Raw genomic sequence first — 16044 nt, forward strand, 5'->3', positions numbered from 1 at the left:
TTCTTCACAGGTCATTCGAGGTCGACCTATGCCCCCTCTAACCCCTGACATACAGAAATACAGGCATTGTCCATGTAACATCCTTGGCAAGAAAACATTAACCAGGTGCCTCATTCCCATTATTTTAAGTGGAAAAAATGTTAATGCATTATGTCTCAACCCAAAATTTTCAACCAACTTCTTAAAACATAAAACATAGTAAAATGCCTGTATATAAGAAAAAAACACGTTAGGGTGTAAAAATTTAAACAAAATATTTTGTATTTATTTATTTAATTGTAATAAAATAAAGATATGATATTTAAAACAGAACTTCCTGATCATTCAGCAGTTAATATAATGTTGTTTTGTCTGTATAACATGCCGCACGTCCCCTTAGTTAACATTCAGAGGCTTTCCGACTGTCTTCTGTGAACTCTGATTTGCTACCAATTGTATGTGGAATAAACCTAAAGACTTTGTCCATTGACTCCCCTCATCACTTTGTTAAGGAATTTATTATGTTTAGGGGACATAAATATTTTTCCAATATAAATATTGGTGGGAAAGCATTGTATTGAGAGACATATTCTATGATGAAGTGCTCTACGTGGAAAACATTACTTGTGGAGATGTTCAGGCCAGGCGTGGTGGTTTATGCCTGTAATCCCAGCACCTTAGGATGCTGAGGCAGGAGGATCACTTGAGTCCAGGAGTTCAAGACTAACCTGGGCAACATAGCAAGACCATGTCTCTACAAAAAGAAAGAAAAGTAGCCAGGCGTGGTGGTGCACATCTGTAGTCCCAACTAGTCAGGTGGCTGAGGTGGGAGGATCACCTGAACCCAGGAGGTGAGGCTGCAATGAGCCTGATTGTGCCACTCTGGGCAACAGTGTGAGGCTGTTTCAAAAAAAAAAAAAAAAAAAAAAGAACTGTAAAGAATGCTAGCTCTTATTCTTCACAGAATACCCATGAGTTTTCATACCTCTGTGCCTTGGTCCACACTATACCCTCTGTCTCAGTATCTTTGTTCTTTCCCACCCAACAAACTTGTAATTGCCCCTTTAGATGTTTTCATTCACCATCTCCTTCTTTTTTTTTTTTTTTTTTTTTTAGAGACAGGGTCTTGCTCTGTCACCCAGGCTGGAGTGCAGTGGCGTGATCATTGCTCACTGCAGCCCTGAACTCCTGGGCTCAAGTGATGCTCCTGTCTCAGCCTCCCCAGTAGCTGGGACTACAGGCACTTACCACCATGCCTAGTTAATATCTTTTAAAATTATTTTGTAGGGATGGGGTTTGTAGGGATGGGGTTTCACTGTGTGATCTGGGTTGGTCTCAAACTTCTGGCCTCAAGTGATCCTCTCACTTTGGCCTCTCAAAGTGCTGGGATTACAAGTATGAGCCACCACACTGGCCTCTTTATTTATTTATTTATTTATTTATTTATTTATTTGAGATGGAGTCTCACTTTGTCACCCAGCCTGGAGTGCAGTGGCGTGATCTCAGCTCACTGTAACCTGCACCTCCTGGGTTCCAGCGATTGTCCTGCCTCAGCCTCCCAAGTAGCTGGGACTACAGGTGCCCACCACCACGCCCAGCTAATTTTTTTGTATTTTTAGTAGAGACGGGGTTTCACCATGTTAGCCAGGATAGTCTTGATCTCCTGACCTCGTGATCCGCCCGTCTCAGCCTCCCAAAGTGCTGGGATTACCGGCATGAGCAACCATGCCTGGCCTATTTTTATTTTTTTAAGAGATGGAGTCTTGCTATGTTGTCCAGGCTGGTCTCAAACTCTTGGGTTCAAGTGATCCTCCCATCTCAGCCTCCTAGCTGGAACTATAGGCAAGTGCCACCATGCCCAGCAGTTTTTTTAAAATCTCAATGTACCTGCCTGTGGCCAGCTGACTTACTGCTTTCATGGTCTCACATCACTGTATACATTTACCATCAGGATCATGACAGAGAGAGAGAGTAAAATGCACAGGCCTATAAATGTAATGAGCTGTTACAAAAGTTTCAAAGCCACAGGAAGGTTCTGCCAGGTGCTTAGAATGTTTATTCCATTTATACAATAAAGAACTTGAAAAACAGTCCCAGAGTATAAAAGACTCAAGCCTAAGAGTCTCCATTTATCACTTGTCCGATGGAAGTCCCATTCTAACCAAAGAATCATGGCAGATTTAGGTTTTCCTGGTGTATTAGCTCAGACCTCATATCTAATGATGTTTGAAAAGTTTGGATATGTCCTATACTAGTGTGTACTTATCCTGACGAATGGCTCTAGGTCTCTTTGGTAAAGGATTAAAGAAAGTTTACTGCATGTATATGTAGTGGGATTGTAGAGTCCTCCTGTTCAATCAATGGACACTGGGTTTATGAATGCCTTAGATTTGGGAACTGGATGAAGAGCCTGCTTTTCCATTGTGGTTGTTGATGTCAGCCTTTACCACCTGATTACACATACATGCTAATTGATAATTAGTGTCTCTTGTTTCTAGGAACACTTTAATTTCTTAGCCACCACAATAGATCTCTGAAGGTTAAGAGTCAAGGCACCCTGGTTGGCACCATGGCCTTGCTGTTTGTGGTAGTAATTATGTCCGCCTTGCCTCTAATGTTTAAGTGCTTCCAACCTGAGTTCTGCCATTCTAGGGATCTCATGTTGCCTATTGATATTAGGGAGTCCATGTCATTGGCAGCATTTTTCATCTTCAACTCAGCTTACAGGGGATGTCCACCACCAATGTGTGCAATGATGCCTGCTTCTCTTCACTAGTGCATCTGTTGCTGTGTTAGTAAAAGGAGTATATTCTGTGTCCTCCCATAACATACTCAGATAGTGGGTTCTCAGGCCAGATACGATAAATCCATTTTAGTATTCTTGCTTCTCTGAGCTACCTTTTCTTCAATACTGTGGGAGGAAGTTCCAGTGTCTCCACTTCATATTCTGTACACCATCATCAGGATCAGGCTTCAAGGAGCCACTCCAGCAAACTATTAGGACTAGCTCCAGTTGTTTTTGTGAAAACTTAAATTCTGAGTCATAAGTATACCCATGCCAATGAATCAAATCCCATTCAACTCTATATTCTTCTGGACAAACAGTTGCAGTATGCACTCGATTCTGGATTCTGACAGTACATATTAGTAAACTCCTGCACACCTTACACTTGCCTGCCAAGACTGTATGTCAGCTGTGAAGCTATTGCCTCTCAGCTTCAAGCCCACTATACTATGCTGCAGCTGGGATTCTGCAAACCAATTTCTCCTTTGCCAGCTGAAACCCTGCCAGTATCTGTTAATGAATGGTGTAGACTAGGAGGCTGGAGGAAGAAAAAGGGACTTGTTTCTATTGCTTCCTATCTTTTGTTTTTGTTTCCTGTTCCTGTCCTCTTATATTCCTATTCCTAATCCTAATCCTAACATTAACCCTGGCAGCAGTACTTGACTCTAGTAGCAACATTTGATTATAGTTTACAGTTTTTCCACCATTCATAGAACGAACCTTAGCACACTTCATTCCCCTCTGAGACCCCAGCACCAGCCAACCAGTGTTCACTCAGAGGTCTGGATCTCATTCCCATAGGACCCCTTTTCTGAGCTCAGGAACTACACTGCATGCAGAGCAGCGTCCCCTCCACAGACATCTGAGTTTCAGGTCCACAAAGCCCCTCCTCCAAATTTATAAGTTTTAATAATTTTCACCTGTTCCCTTTGCTTCCCTGACATAGAAGTGCTAGCTGCTTCCCCCAATTGCCACCTCCTTGATTCCATTTTTACCTGCCTTGTTTTCCCTTTTTGCCTGCCTCATTTTCCAGTACCTGGCTAACAGTTCTTTATATTCAATTCTGTTTATTAAAATAACTGGTATAGTTTTTGTCTCCTGGTTGGCACCTAGTTAACACAAGATGTTCTTACATCTGACTTTAATTACTGGCCTTGAGGCAATAAGGGGTGTTGAGGGAGGGCTGTGGGCAGAACAAATGTCATCTTGTGAAGTGTATGTTTCAAGTGAAATAGTTACTCTGTTTCCAGGCAAGGAGAAGTTAATCTACTCTGGCAAAGGGGAAAGGTCTGCTTCTACCAATTAAGGAGGACTCAGAGTATTTGGAGGTTCACAAGTTTTAGGTTTATCCACCCAAATGTTTCTATCCCAGGTCTCACGGTCCCACCCTTTTCTCATAAGAGCCCTGACTTTGACACAGAATGTCCAAAATCCACTCTTCTCCTATGAAGCTCTTCAAAGGCCTGTAAATAATCAGATCCTGAGCCTAATTTTCAGATGGGTCTGCCCCACAGTTGCTGGAAATAAGAGACTCCTTTAAAGTTGCCATGGGAGTTGTCAACCATTCGGAGAATTTGTTAAGTTAGAATTAGGTTGCCATGAGCCTATCATTTTCTTTTAGTAAGATCTTCAGTGCTGTCAGAAGAGTCATTGTACTCTGCAATCTTTATAATTAACATTGTTCTCATATAACCCTGCCACTTTATCTTTCATTGTCTTGCTATCCACCTGCCCCTCATCTAAATTAACCAGAGCTAAAAGCTTAAGAAATTGCAAAGCCACTGCCTGCCAGAAGTTATTATCAACCTACTTATTTTCAGCAATAGGTTCATATTATTTTAAAAGAGTGAAAAATCCAATGTCAGTGTTCCATTTTCGAGTATTTGTTACCTAAAACTACATCTGATACTAATTGTCATAGCCAGGTCTCTTCAGAAAGCAGACCTGAGGTCAGGCCCTGCTTGCCTTCTGTGCCTGTAAGTTAAGGGTGGTGTGTTGCTGTTGGTGCAGACAAAGAGATAGATAGGAGGCAGTGAGGGCAATCTGAGAAGGCACACAAATATGTATCCAATACAAATATAAATTTCCACAACTGATGCAAGAAGACACAGAAAAATCTAAACAGATCTAGAACCACTGAAGAAATTAAACCAGTCATTTAAAATCTTTCCTGAAGGAATAAACCAAGTCCAGATAGTTTTCTAGGTGAGTCCTTCTAAACTTTCAGGTCACATATAATTCCAAACATATATAAACTCTTATAGAAAATAAACAAAATGAGATATTTCCCAGCTCATTTTGGGAAGCTAATATACAGCATACCGAAGTCAGCAGAGGAAAATATGTGAAAGAAAAATTATGATCCCATACTCATTCATGAATGTGGTCATAAACATTGTTATCAAAGTTTTACAAATCCAAATCCAGCATGTATAAAAAGACATTACATAACAACTAATGTAATGTCTTTCAGAATATAAAATTAAAAGTCAGGAATATAAAATTAAATGTCAGAAAATCTATTAATGTAATTTACCACATTAATCATTTTTTAAAGAGAAGAATCAGGCTGGGCACAGTGGCTCACACCTGTAATCCCAGCACTTTGGGAGGCTGAGGTAGGTGGATCACCTGAGGTCAGGAGTTTGAGACCAGCCTGGCCAACATGGTGAAACTCTGTCTCTACTAAAATTCCATAATTAGCTGGGCACGGTGGTGTGCACCTATAATCCCAGCTACTCAGGAGGCTGAGGCAGGAGAATCGCTTGAACCTGGGAGGCGGAGGTTGCAGTGAGCTGAGATCACACCATTGCACTCCAACCTGGCTGACAAGAGCAAAACTCAGTCTCAAAAAACAAAACAAAAAACAGAGAGAGAGAAGAATCACATGATGATATCAATGCACAAAAAACATTACTGAAATTTTACATTCATTTATGATAATTACTTTTTAACAAAGTCAAAATAGAAGGGAAATTTTTAAACTGATAAACTTACAGAAAATACTGTGCTCAATGGTAATATGTTCAAATCATCTCTTTAAAAAAAGAATAATGCAAGAATACCTGCAGGACCACTCTGTGTGCACTACACAATCCCAGGAAGCACCATTTACATCAGAGACATTATATATTTGAAATATGTATGACAATTTCATACCAGATAGAAGTATCTTTTTCCAATTTGCACAGAGGCTTTATATGGTGTAGGAGTGGCCCTGGAGACTAACTTTGTTTCAATTAAAAACTGACCAAAGGTCCCGGCCTTTGCAAAAAAGATCATTAATATTAATAGAACTAATAAATATGAGGATTGTAAAGGAAGAAACAAAAATCATATATATATTTGCAGGTGATACATGATGATAAAAATGAAACTCAAAAATATATAGAGTCAGTCAAATGATTATAAGGAATAAGAGAGCTCAGCAAGTTGCTGGATAAATATGCAAAATCAATTACAAGTTCTATGTGACAAAAAAATAGATAATGTAATTTTAAGGAAGACATCATTACAAGTAAGTATAAGCGTTATTATAATACTTATAAGACTATAAAGTGCCAAAGAGCAGGGTATGGGGGCATGTGCTTGTAGTCTCAACTACTTGGGAAAGGCTAAGGCAAGAGGATCATTTGAGGCCAGAAGTTTGAAGCTGCACTCCAGCCTAGGCAACAGAGTAAGACCCCATCTCTCTCTCTCTCTAAATGAAAACAAAAAAAAAAAGGAATATAAAGTGCCGAAGAATAAATCTAACAAAATATGGAAAACATTTAAAAACTTTACTGAAAGATAGTAACAACAGCAAATGCAGAGACTTATTATATCCATGGATTAAGACTTGACATTATAATTTGGAAACTGATTTATACATTTAATGTGACTCCTATCAAAATCCCAACAATTTTTTTTCATGATACATACTATGCTGATTCTAAAATGTACACGGAAAAATGAGAGTCCAAGAACAGCCAATACAATTCTAAAGAAGGAGCTTAAAATGGGAGAACCTGGCCGGGTGTGGTGGCTCACACCTGTAATCCTAGCACTTTGGGAGGCCAAGGTAGGCGATCGTCTGAGCTCAGGAGTTCGAGACCACAATGGGCAACACTGTGAAACCCCATCTCTAGTAAAAATCCAAAAAAACTAGCTGGGCATGGTGGCATACACCTTTAGTCCCAGCTACTTGGGAGGCTGAGGCACCAGAATTGCTTGGGCCTGGGAGGCAGAGGTTGCAGTGAGCTGAGGTTGCACCACTGCACTCCAGCCTGGGCAATAGAGTGAGACACTGTCTCAAAAACAAACAAGCAAAAAAACCCAAAAACCAAAAAACCCAAATGGGAGAACTTGCCTTGCCGGATATTAAGCTTTAATAATTAAGTGTGGTTTTGACAAGGGGTTATAACAGTAGTTCTCAAGAGAGGGTGATTCCCCCACCCCAAGGGAACATTTGGCAATTTGGGGTTGTCAGAATTGGAGGGGAAGGAGGGGATGCTACTGGCATCTACTGGGTAGAGGTCAGGGATGCTGCTAAACATCCTACAGTACACACAACAGCCCTCCACAACAGAATTCTCCCATCCAAAATGTCAGTAGTGGCAAGGTTGAGAAATCCTAGGGGTAGAGCAATAGACCAGTGAAAAACTAATTTAAAAACAGAAAATATGACCTGGGAGTGGGCTTATCCAGCAGGAAACAGATGGGACACTCATGTTGAGCAACTTTAAGGACAGTTTATTTAATAAAGGTACCATTATAAAAGTGAGAACAGAGTGTAGGGAAAACAAAGCCCTTGGGGGCTGGTAACAGGAACTGCAACAGGAGAGGGACTATTTACTGAAACTCAGAGATGCAAATGGCCAGTTGGCAAGAGCTGGGCCCTTAAGTCAAGGGATACAACCAGCTTGCAGCAACCTTGCAAGAAGAGAGCTGAGGGCATACATACCTTGCTTCACTCATCTTCTACCTTTTGATCACCTGTCAATGCTCCCATGGTCAAGCCCAATGGGAACCTGTGGGCAAATAAGCTATTAATGTAGTTCATACTGGTTAGCCTCCCAGGACACAGAGGCTAAAGAGGGGTGGAGAGCAGATCTGGAGAGGCAAATAGGAGCTTTCCAGTCGGAATGGAAGGATTTCATACATAAAACCCCTAAAGAGCAGATCACCAAGGAAAAGATTGATACATTCAGTATTCATCAAATTTACCATAAGGAGAGTGAAAAGATGAACCACAAGCTGGGACAAATATTTGTTTCACATATAAATGACTAAGGATTAGTTTCAAGAATGTCTAACAAAATCCTCTCAATCAGTAAGAAAAAGATAAATAACCCACTAGAAAAGTAAAAAAAAGGTGAATGACATGAATAAGCATTTCTTAGAACAGGAAACACAAATGGCCAATAAACATATAAAGAGATGTTCAACCTTGTTAGTAGTCAGGAAAATGCAAAATTAAACCACAATGAGATAACATTTCACACCCACCAGACTGGCAGAAATTAAAAAGTCAGACATTACAATTCTTGCCCAGGATGTAAAGTAAAAGGAATTCTTACACATTGTCCACAAGAGTAAAATGGTACTTTTGAAATGCAGTTCCTAGTAAAAAATTGAACGTGTACGTACCCTATGACCCCGAATTTCAACCTAGTGCATATTCTAGAGAAATTCTTGCCCATGAACATCATCAGAGATAAACAACCACAATCATAGCAGAACTGTTTTCTTAAATAAACTTATTTTAGAAAGATTTTTAGGTTTACAGAAAAATGGTGAAGACAGTACAGAAAGTTCCCAAGTACTCCATATCCAATTTTCCCTATTCTTTTTTTTTTTTTTAAGATGGAGTCTCCCTCTGTCACCCAGGCTAGAGTGCAGTGGCACGATCTCAGCTCACTGCAACCTCTGCCTCCTGGGTTCAGGCAATTCTCTTGCCTCAGCCTAGCTGGGATTACAGGCACCCGCCACCACGCCCTGCTAATTTTTGTATTTTCATTTTTTAGTAGAGATGGGGTTTCACCATCTTGGCCAGGCTGGTCTCGAACTCCTGACCTCGTGATCCACCTGCCTCGGCCTCCCAAAGTGCTAGGATTACAGGCGTGAGCCACAGCACCCGGCCCTTAACATCTTGCATTAGTTTGCTATACATGTCACATTAATGAATCAATATGGATACATTATTATTAACTAAAGTCCGTATCTTATTCAGATTTCTTTAGTTTTACTTACTGTCTTTTTGCAGCATGTTCTTAACAACTAAAACTCTTAAAATCCACAAAATGGACCAGGAGCGTTGGCTCACGCCTGTAATTCCAGAACTCTAGGAGGCTGAGGTGGGCAGATTACCTGAGGTCAGGAGTTTGGCCAGCCTGGCCAACATGGTGAAACCCCATCTCTACTAAAAAAAAAAAAAAAAAATTAGCCAGGCATGGTGGCACATGCCTGTAATTCCAGTTACTCGGGAGGCTGAGGCAGGAGAATCATTTGAATACAGGAGGCAGAGGTTGCAGTGAGCCGAGACGGCGCCATTGCACTCCAGCCTGGGCAACAAGAATGAAACTCTGTCTCACTAAAAAAAAAAAAAAAATCCCCAAAATGTCCATCAGTAATAAAATAGATAAATTATGGCTTACTCATTTAAAGAATTATAGTAAAGTAAATACAGTAAACGAATAGACTACAGTTATGTATATCAACATGGATGAGTCTGAAAACATTTTGTTGAGCAGTAAAAGCAAATCTTAAATAAATACATCCGGCATGATTCCATTTATAAAAAGGACAAAAATAGGAAAAATGAAATCATATATAATTAGAGGATATTTACATATATAATAAAACAAGAATAGCAAATAAATGATTAACAACAACAACAAAATAAGGATAATGGTTCCCTTTGGTGGGGAGGGACATGGATGCTCTGGGAGGGACACCTTCATGGGGGGAGGGAATGTTCTCTTCAGTTGGGTGGTGGGCACATGGGTTTTTGTCATGTTTTAAACTATACATTATAATAATTTTTTTGTGTGTATTATACGTACAAGATTATATGTGAGATTATAATTTTTTTGTATGTACGATGTTTCATAATATTAATTTTAAAGGCTCTGATCCCTGCTCTTTTCTTTCCCCTTAAAAGCATATTGCCTAATTAGTCCTCATCCTCCAACATTCTGGCTTAAGGGAAAAGGTGACACTTTAGAGTCAGAGCAAACAGGAACCCCAGCCCTCTGTGCCCCAACCAAAGAAATGTGATTATGTCTCTTATCATCTTCTTCAACCCCCACTACACATCATGATGCTTCCTGTTTCTCAGAAGCTGAAAAAGGTGCTGACATAATGTAATGAGTAGAATCGAGGCCGTATACACGGATCCACCCAGAGCCATGGGTGTCACCCGAGGGGCAGGCTGGACTCTCAGCTGTGGTTGGGAACATAGGTCAAATCTCTGCCTCTAGGTGGGAAATGACTCCAAGTTTGAAGATTCACAGAGCAGGGTGACTCTTGCTGTTAAGAGTGAGAGGCCCACCATTATAAGCCCCAAGAGATGCCTTCTGCAACAGCGAAAGGCCACCTCTTGGCAGATCCCTTTATGCAGGTACAGCTAGTCTGGGCACTGGGCTCCAGCTGGGGCCTGGGAAACTGCCATGCTGGCACCCCCTATTCCTCCACAGTCATCCCTCACTTGTCTGTTCATGTGGTTGTTTATTCATTCACTCAGCAAACACTCACACAGCAGCAATGTGCCAGGCACTGTTCTAAGTATTGGCGACGCAGCAGGGAGCAGGATATAGCACTGCCCTAGCAGCATCGTACCCAGTAGGAGGGTCAGACAACAAACAAATAAAACAACTATAAATTGTGCTAAGTGCTTTCAGTGAAAGTAGAGGTAAAATAACCCAGTGTTAAGATGCTAAAGTCAGGCTATCTGGGCTTAAGGTCTGCCTCTACTGCTACCTGCCATTGGGCAAGTTAATTAACCTTTCTAGGAGTCAGTTTTCCTTTCTATAGATTGAAAGTGATCATCAAACCTACTGAATAGAATTGATTGAAGATTTATTCTTTCCAAAAAAATTTATGGAGCACCACAATGTGCCAGGCACTAACGATTAATAGTGAAGGTGACAGACAAGGTCCTGCCCTCCAGGAACACACATGATCGTGGAGGAAGAGTCACTGGACAAGCAAAGGCCATTTCCAATGTGATAAGGGCTAGGGACTAACATGATCAAGAGAGATTCACGAAGTGCTAGGGGTAGAGGGCCACTTTATATGCCTAACAAGGTGACATTTGAGAGCTAAATGATGAAAAGGAGCCAACTACGTGAAAGCCTGGGGGCTGGGGACAGCTAAACAGAGGGACAGCAAGTGTGAAAGCGTAGTAGCAGGAATGAAGTTGGTGTGGTTGAAGAACAGCAGGACGACAGATGGCAGGAGCACATTAGCAGGGAGGTAGGAGATGAGGCCAGGGAGGGAAGAGATGGTGCATGCAGACTCCTGCAGGCCAGAGAAAGGACTTTGCATTTTCTTCCAGTAATGGGAAGTCCCTGAGGGTTTAAAGCAGTGGAGGGTCATTATCTGACTTATGTATTTTTTTTTTTTTTTTGAGACAGACTCTCACTCTGTCATCCAGGTTGGAGTACAGTGGCACCATCACAGCTCACTGCGGCGTCAACTTCCTGGGCTTAGGCGATCCTCCCATCTCAGTCTCCTGCGTAGCTGGCACTATAGGCACGTGCCACCATGCCAGGCTAATTTTTGTATTTTTTTTTGTAGAGATTGGATTTCTCCATGTTTCCTAGGCTGGCCTCAAACTTCTGGCTCAAGCTATATGTCTACCTTGGCCTCCCAAAGTGCTGGGATTACAGGTGTGTGCCACCGCACCCGGCAACTTACATTCTTAAAAGATCTCTAGCTTTTGTGTGGGCACAGATGAGGTTGTAATGTTCGATCAGGGAAACAAGTTAGGATGCTATTGCTCCCTGGTGAGTGGCGTGGTTATACAGGGTGAATGGTGCAGAATGGGCTGGAGGAGAAGGCAGAATCCTACAGTGCAGGGCATTGTAGTGGGCATCTGATCGCTCTCTTCTCCCACCTCCATGCAGCTGCTTCTCTCTCCTCAGAATCCAGACCCAAATTCTACCTTCTGCTGGCAAAGTCTTCCTTCCCCATTTTTTGTTTGCAGGTGGCGGGGGCTCCCTGGACCTGGGATTCCTGCCTTCTTCCTCCTAACTTGCTGTCTCATGGCCCTAGACCCCTCTCGTGTAACACAGACATCAGTCAGGCTCTCTTGGGCTCCTAAGACCTGGACGACAGGCTCAAGCTCCCATTTGCTCACATGCAAGTGGAAAGCTTTTGCCAGGGTGTTTGCAAGTTCCCAGGGGCTTGTGCATGACTAGCACTGACTCTCTCCTGATATAGCATGGTTAGCTCTGTGTGTGGCTCATCAGGACATTCAACAAGTAATGCCCCTGTTCTGCACCCCTAGAAGGCAGCCCTTTCCACTGAATCCCAGTCACACAGCCAAGCTGACCACTCACCCGGATCTGCCTGTGGCAGAAGCAACTTCAAAGTGAGCGCTAGTGTTCCTATTCTTTGAAGTCCTGTGGTCACCCTGCAGTGGTAGAACTTCCTCTTCTTCACCCCGTTTCCATTCTGTCTGCAGCCTTGTGCCATCTTGCCAGTTCCTCCTCTCTCTTCACCCAATTGCAGTTTATTTCTAATACGCAGAGCAATTTCCGTAGCCCGTTTGTAACAGTTCATTGCTCACCCACGGACCCAAGATCTCAGCTTCCTACCTCCCTCTAGTGGCTGATGCAGGTATTCCCAAAAAAAAGTCCTAGAGCAGGATCCTGGCTGGCCACACGGCTGTCCAGTGCCGCCCCTGCCCACAAGGTTCTAAGAGGTTAAGGTGCTCGACGTATCAGAAAAGGAAAGGAAGCCTGTCTGACACAGAAGCCTGGGCTGAAGGAAGTTACGCTCTGTGTACTGTCCCCGAGCAGAGGTGGTTTTCTGGGTCGTCTGCATGTCCCAACACCGGCCTCTGGTGGCCAGCAGATGTTAATTCCAAAACTTTTCTGTCTCCACCTCAGAGGTGAAGCGCCCGCGCTCTAGCCTTCCCATCTGGGTCCTCCAAGACACCACACTGGGCGCACAGGGCACAGGGAGGAGCCAAGCCCTCTGCTTCAGTCCTGCCTTCTGCGCAGGAGCCCTTCGACTTCTGGGAGTTGACTCCAGCTCACCCAAAAAGGAGAGAGGGCAGGTGGGAGGCACTCTGAGCTCAGAAGGCCTACAGGAGCTGGAGAACACCCATCCTTCACTTCTACTCCTTCTCCAGACCACTCCACACCTCGCAGCTTCTTGCTCCTCACCCTCGCATTTGGCCCAGTGGGCAGCAAAAACAAGCCAGGGTGACTGGCTAAGCTGGGGCCAAGCTCAATGACAGAATTGGAATTGTGTCAAAACACCACTTTTATGTCCTCTTCCTTCAGGCCTGCATCAGTGCGAGCTCGGCAGAGAAAGGGGCCTGTCTTACTCAACCCTCAGATCCCAGCACGCTGCTGTCCTATGGAGGCATCCATGCATCTCAGCGGCAGAATGAATGAATGGAGGGAGGAATGAATGAAATGAATGCTGCTCCCGCAGGGCAGAATGCTATGGCCCTTTCCCTCCCTTCCTCCCTCCCTCCCTCCCTTTCTTCTTCCTTCCTTCCTTCCTTCCTTCCTTCCTTCCTTCCTTCCTTCCTTCCTTCCTTCCTTCCCTCCCTCCCTCCTTTCTTTCTTTTTTCCCTTCCTTCCTTTCTCCCTCCCTCCCTCCCTCCCTCTCTCTCTCTCTTTCTTCTTTCTTTCTTTCTTTCTCTCTCTCTCTTTCTTTCTTTCTTTCTTTCTTTCTTTCTTTCTTTCTTTCTTTCTTCTTTCTTTCTTTCTTTCTCTCTTTCTTTCTCTCTTTCTTTCCTTCTTTCTTTCTTTCAAGGGTCTTGTTCTGTTGCCCAGGCTGGTGTGCAGTGGCACAATATTGGCTCACTGCAACCTCTGTCTCCCAGGTTGAAGCGATTCTCCTGCCTCAGCCTCTCGAGTAGCTAGGATTACAGGTGCGTGCCACCATGCCTGGCTAATTTTTGTATTTTTAGTAGAGACGGGGTTTCGCCATGTTGGCTAGGCTGGTCTCAAACCCCTGATTAGCCTGCCTCGGCCTCCCAAAGTGCTAGGATTACAGGTGTCAGCAGCCACGCCTGGCCAGTCTGCCTTCATTGACCTGGAATAATTATTTTGAGATGTATCCATGTTGTTGCATATAACAAAACTTTATTCCTTATTTGGTTTATTATATTTTTAACATACAGTAAAAAATAACATCCTTTGGTGAACAGTTCTACAAATGTTAACTCATGTATAGATTTGTGTAACCACCACAATCAGGATACCAGACAGTTGCATTAACCCAAAAAACTCTCTCATTCTATCCCTTTGTAGTCCTAGCTCCCTTTACCCAGTACCCCGACAACCACTGAACTGTTTTCCACAAATATAGTTTTGTTTTCTCAGCAATATCATATTAATGAGACTGACTTTTTTACTCATCATGACTTGGGAAGTCTTCCAAATTGTCTGTTTGCTCCTTTTTTGCTGAGTAGTATTCCATTGCATGGATGTATTACAAATTGTTTTTCCATTGGTTGAATGATACTTGGGTTGCTTCCAGTATTTGACGATTAGGAATAGAGCTGCTATAAACTTTCGTATATAGGTATTTGTGTGATCATATATTTTTATTTCTCTAAAATAAATACCTGGAGTAGAATTGCTGGATCACATAATAGGTGTATTTTTATAAGAAACTGCCAGGCCGGGCGCGGTGGCTCAAGCCTGTAATCCCAGCACTTTGGGAGGCCGAGACGGGCGGATCACGAGGTCAGGAGATCGAGACCAACCTGGCTAACACGGTGAAACCCCGTCTCTACTAAAAAATACAAAAAACTAGCCGGGTGAGGTGGCGGGCACCTGTAGTCCCAGCTACTCGGGAGGCTGAGGCAAGAGAATGGCGTAAACCCGGGAGGCGGAGCTTGCTGTGAGCCGAGATCCGGCCACTGCACTCCAGCCTGGGTGACAGAGCGAGACTCCGTCTCAAAAAAAAAAAAAAAAAGAATTAAGAAACTGCCAAATTTTTTTCCAACGTGACTGCCAGCCTGGTGCGGTGGCTCACACCTGTAATCCCAGCACTTTGGGTGGCCAAGGCAGGCAGGTGGATCACCACTTTAAGCTCAAGAGTTCAAGACGAGCCTGGGCAACATGGCGAAGCACCGTCTCTACAAAAAAATACAAAAATTAGCCAGGCATGGTGGTTCATGACTGTGGTCCCAGCTACTCAGGACGCTAAGGCTGGAGGATCCTTTGAGCCTGGGAAGTGGCAGTTGCAGTGAGCCAAGATCAGCCTGGGTGAGTTAGACTCTATCTCAAAAAAAAAGTGACTGCCATTTTGCATTTCCATCTGTAATGCATGAGAGTTCCAGTTGCTCCATAGCCTTGGCCTTGCCAGTATTTTTTATTTTAACCATTCTAATATATGTGTAGTGGTATCTCATCATAGTTTTAATTTGCATTTGCTTAACAACTAATAATGTTGAAGCATTTGCATTTAATGTAATGGTTGGTATATTATGGCTTAAGTCTGCCAGTTTATTTTTTGTTTTCTTTTGTTTTCTCATTTCTAATTGCTTTTTCCTGCCTTCCTATGAGTTACTTAAACATTGGTCATTCATATATCTTCTTTGGTAAGATGATGAGTCAAACATTTTGCCCACTTAAAATGGGTTTATTTTTCTTATTATTGACTTGTAAGTGGACTGGGTGCAGTGGTTTATGCCTGTAATCCCAGCACTTTGGGAGGCCGAGGTGGGCAGATCACCTGAGGTCAGGAGTTTGAGACCAGCCTAACTATCATGGTGAAACCCCATCTCTACTAAAAATACAAAAATTAGCCTGGAGTGATGGCATGCGACTATAGTCCCAGCTACCCTTGGAGGCTGAGGCAGGAATCTGGGAGGTGGCGGTTGCAGTGAGCCAATATTGTGTCACTGCATTCCACCCTGGGTGACAGAGTGAGACTCCATCTGAAAAAAGGAAGAAGGAAGGAAGGAAGGAAGGAAGGAAGGAAGGAGAGAGAGAGAGAGAGAGAGAAAGAAAGAAAGAAAGAAAGAAAGAAAGAAAGAAAGAAAAAAGAAAAAAAGAAAGAAAGGGAAAAGGAAAGAAGTAAGGAAGAGAAAGGAAGAAAAGAAAGAA

The 16044-nt window shown here is 42.9% G+C and overlaps 1 protein-coding gene across 1 annotated transcript in view; it reads right to left on the reverse strand.

Annotated features, from left to right (window-relative positions):
* The window catches only part of LOC103244514 (uncharacterized protein IRF1-AS1-like), a 124675-nt gene that overhangs the window by 1537 nt on the left and 107094 nt on the right, over positions 1–16044 (reverse strand). The gene's annotated exons all lie outside the window — the stretch shown is intronic.

This window comes from Chlorocebus sabaeus, chromosome 23 (genome assembly GCF_047675955.1).
Source record: "Chlorocebus sabaeus isolate Y175 chromosome 23, mChlSab1.0.hap1, whole genome shotgun sequence".
Taxonomy (NCBI): domain Eukaryota; kingdom Metazoa; phylum Chordata; class Mammalia; order Primates; family Cercopithecidae; genus Chlorocebus; species Chlorocebus sabaeus.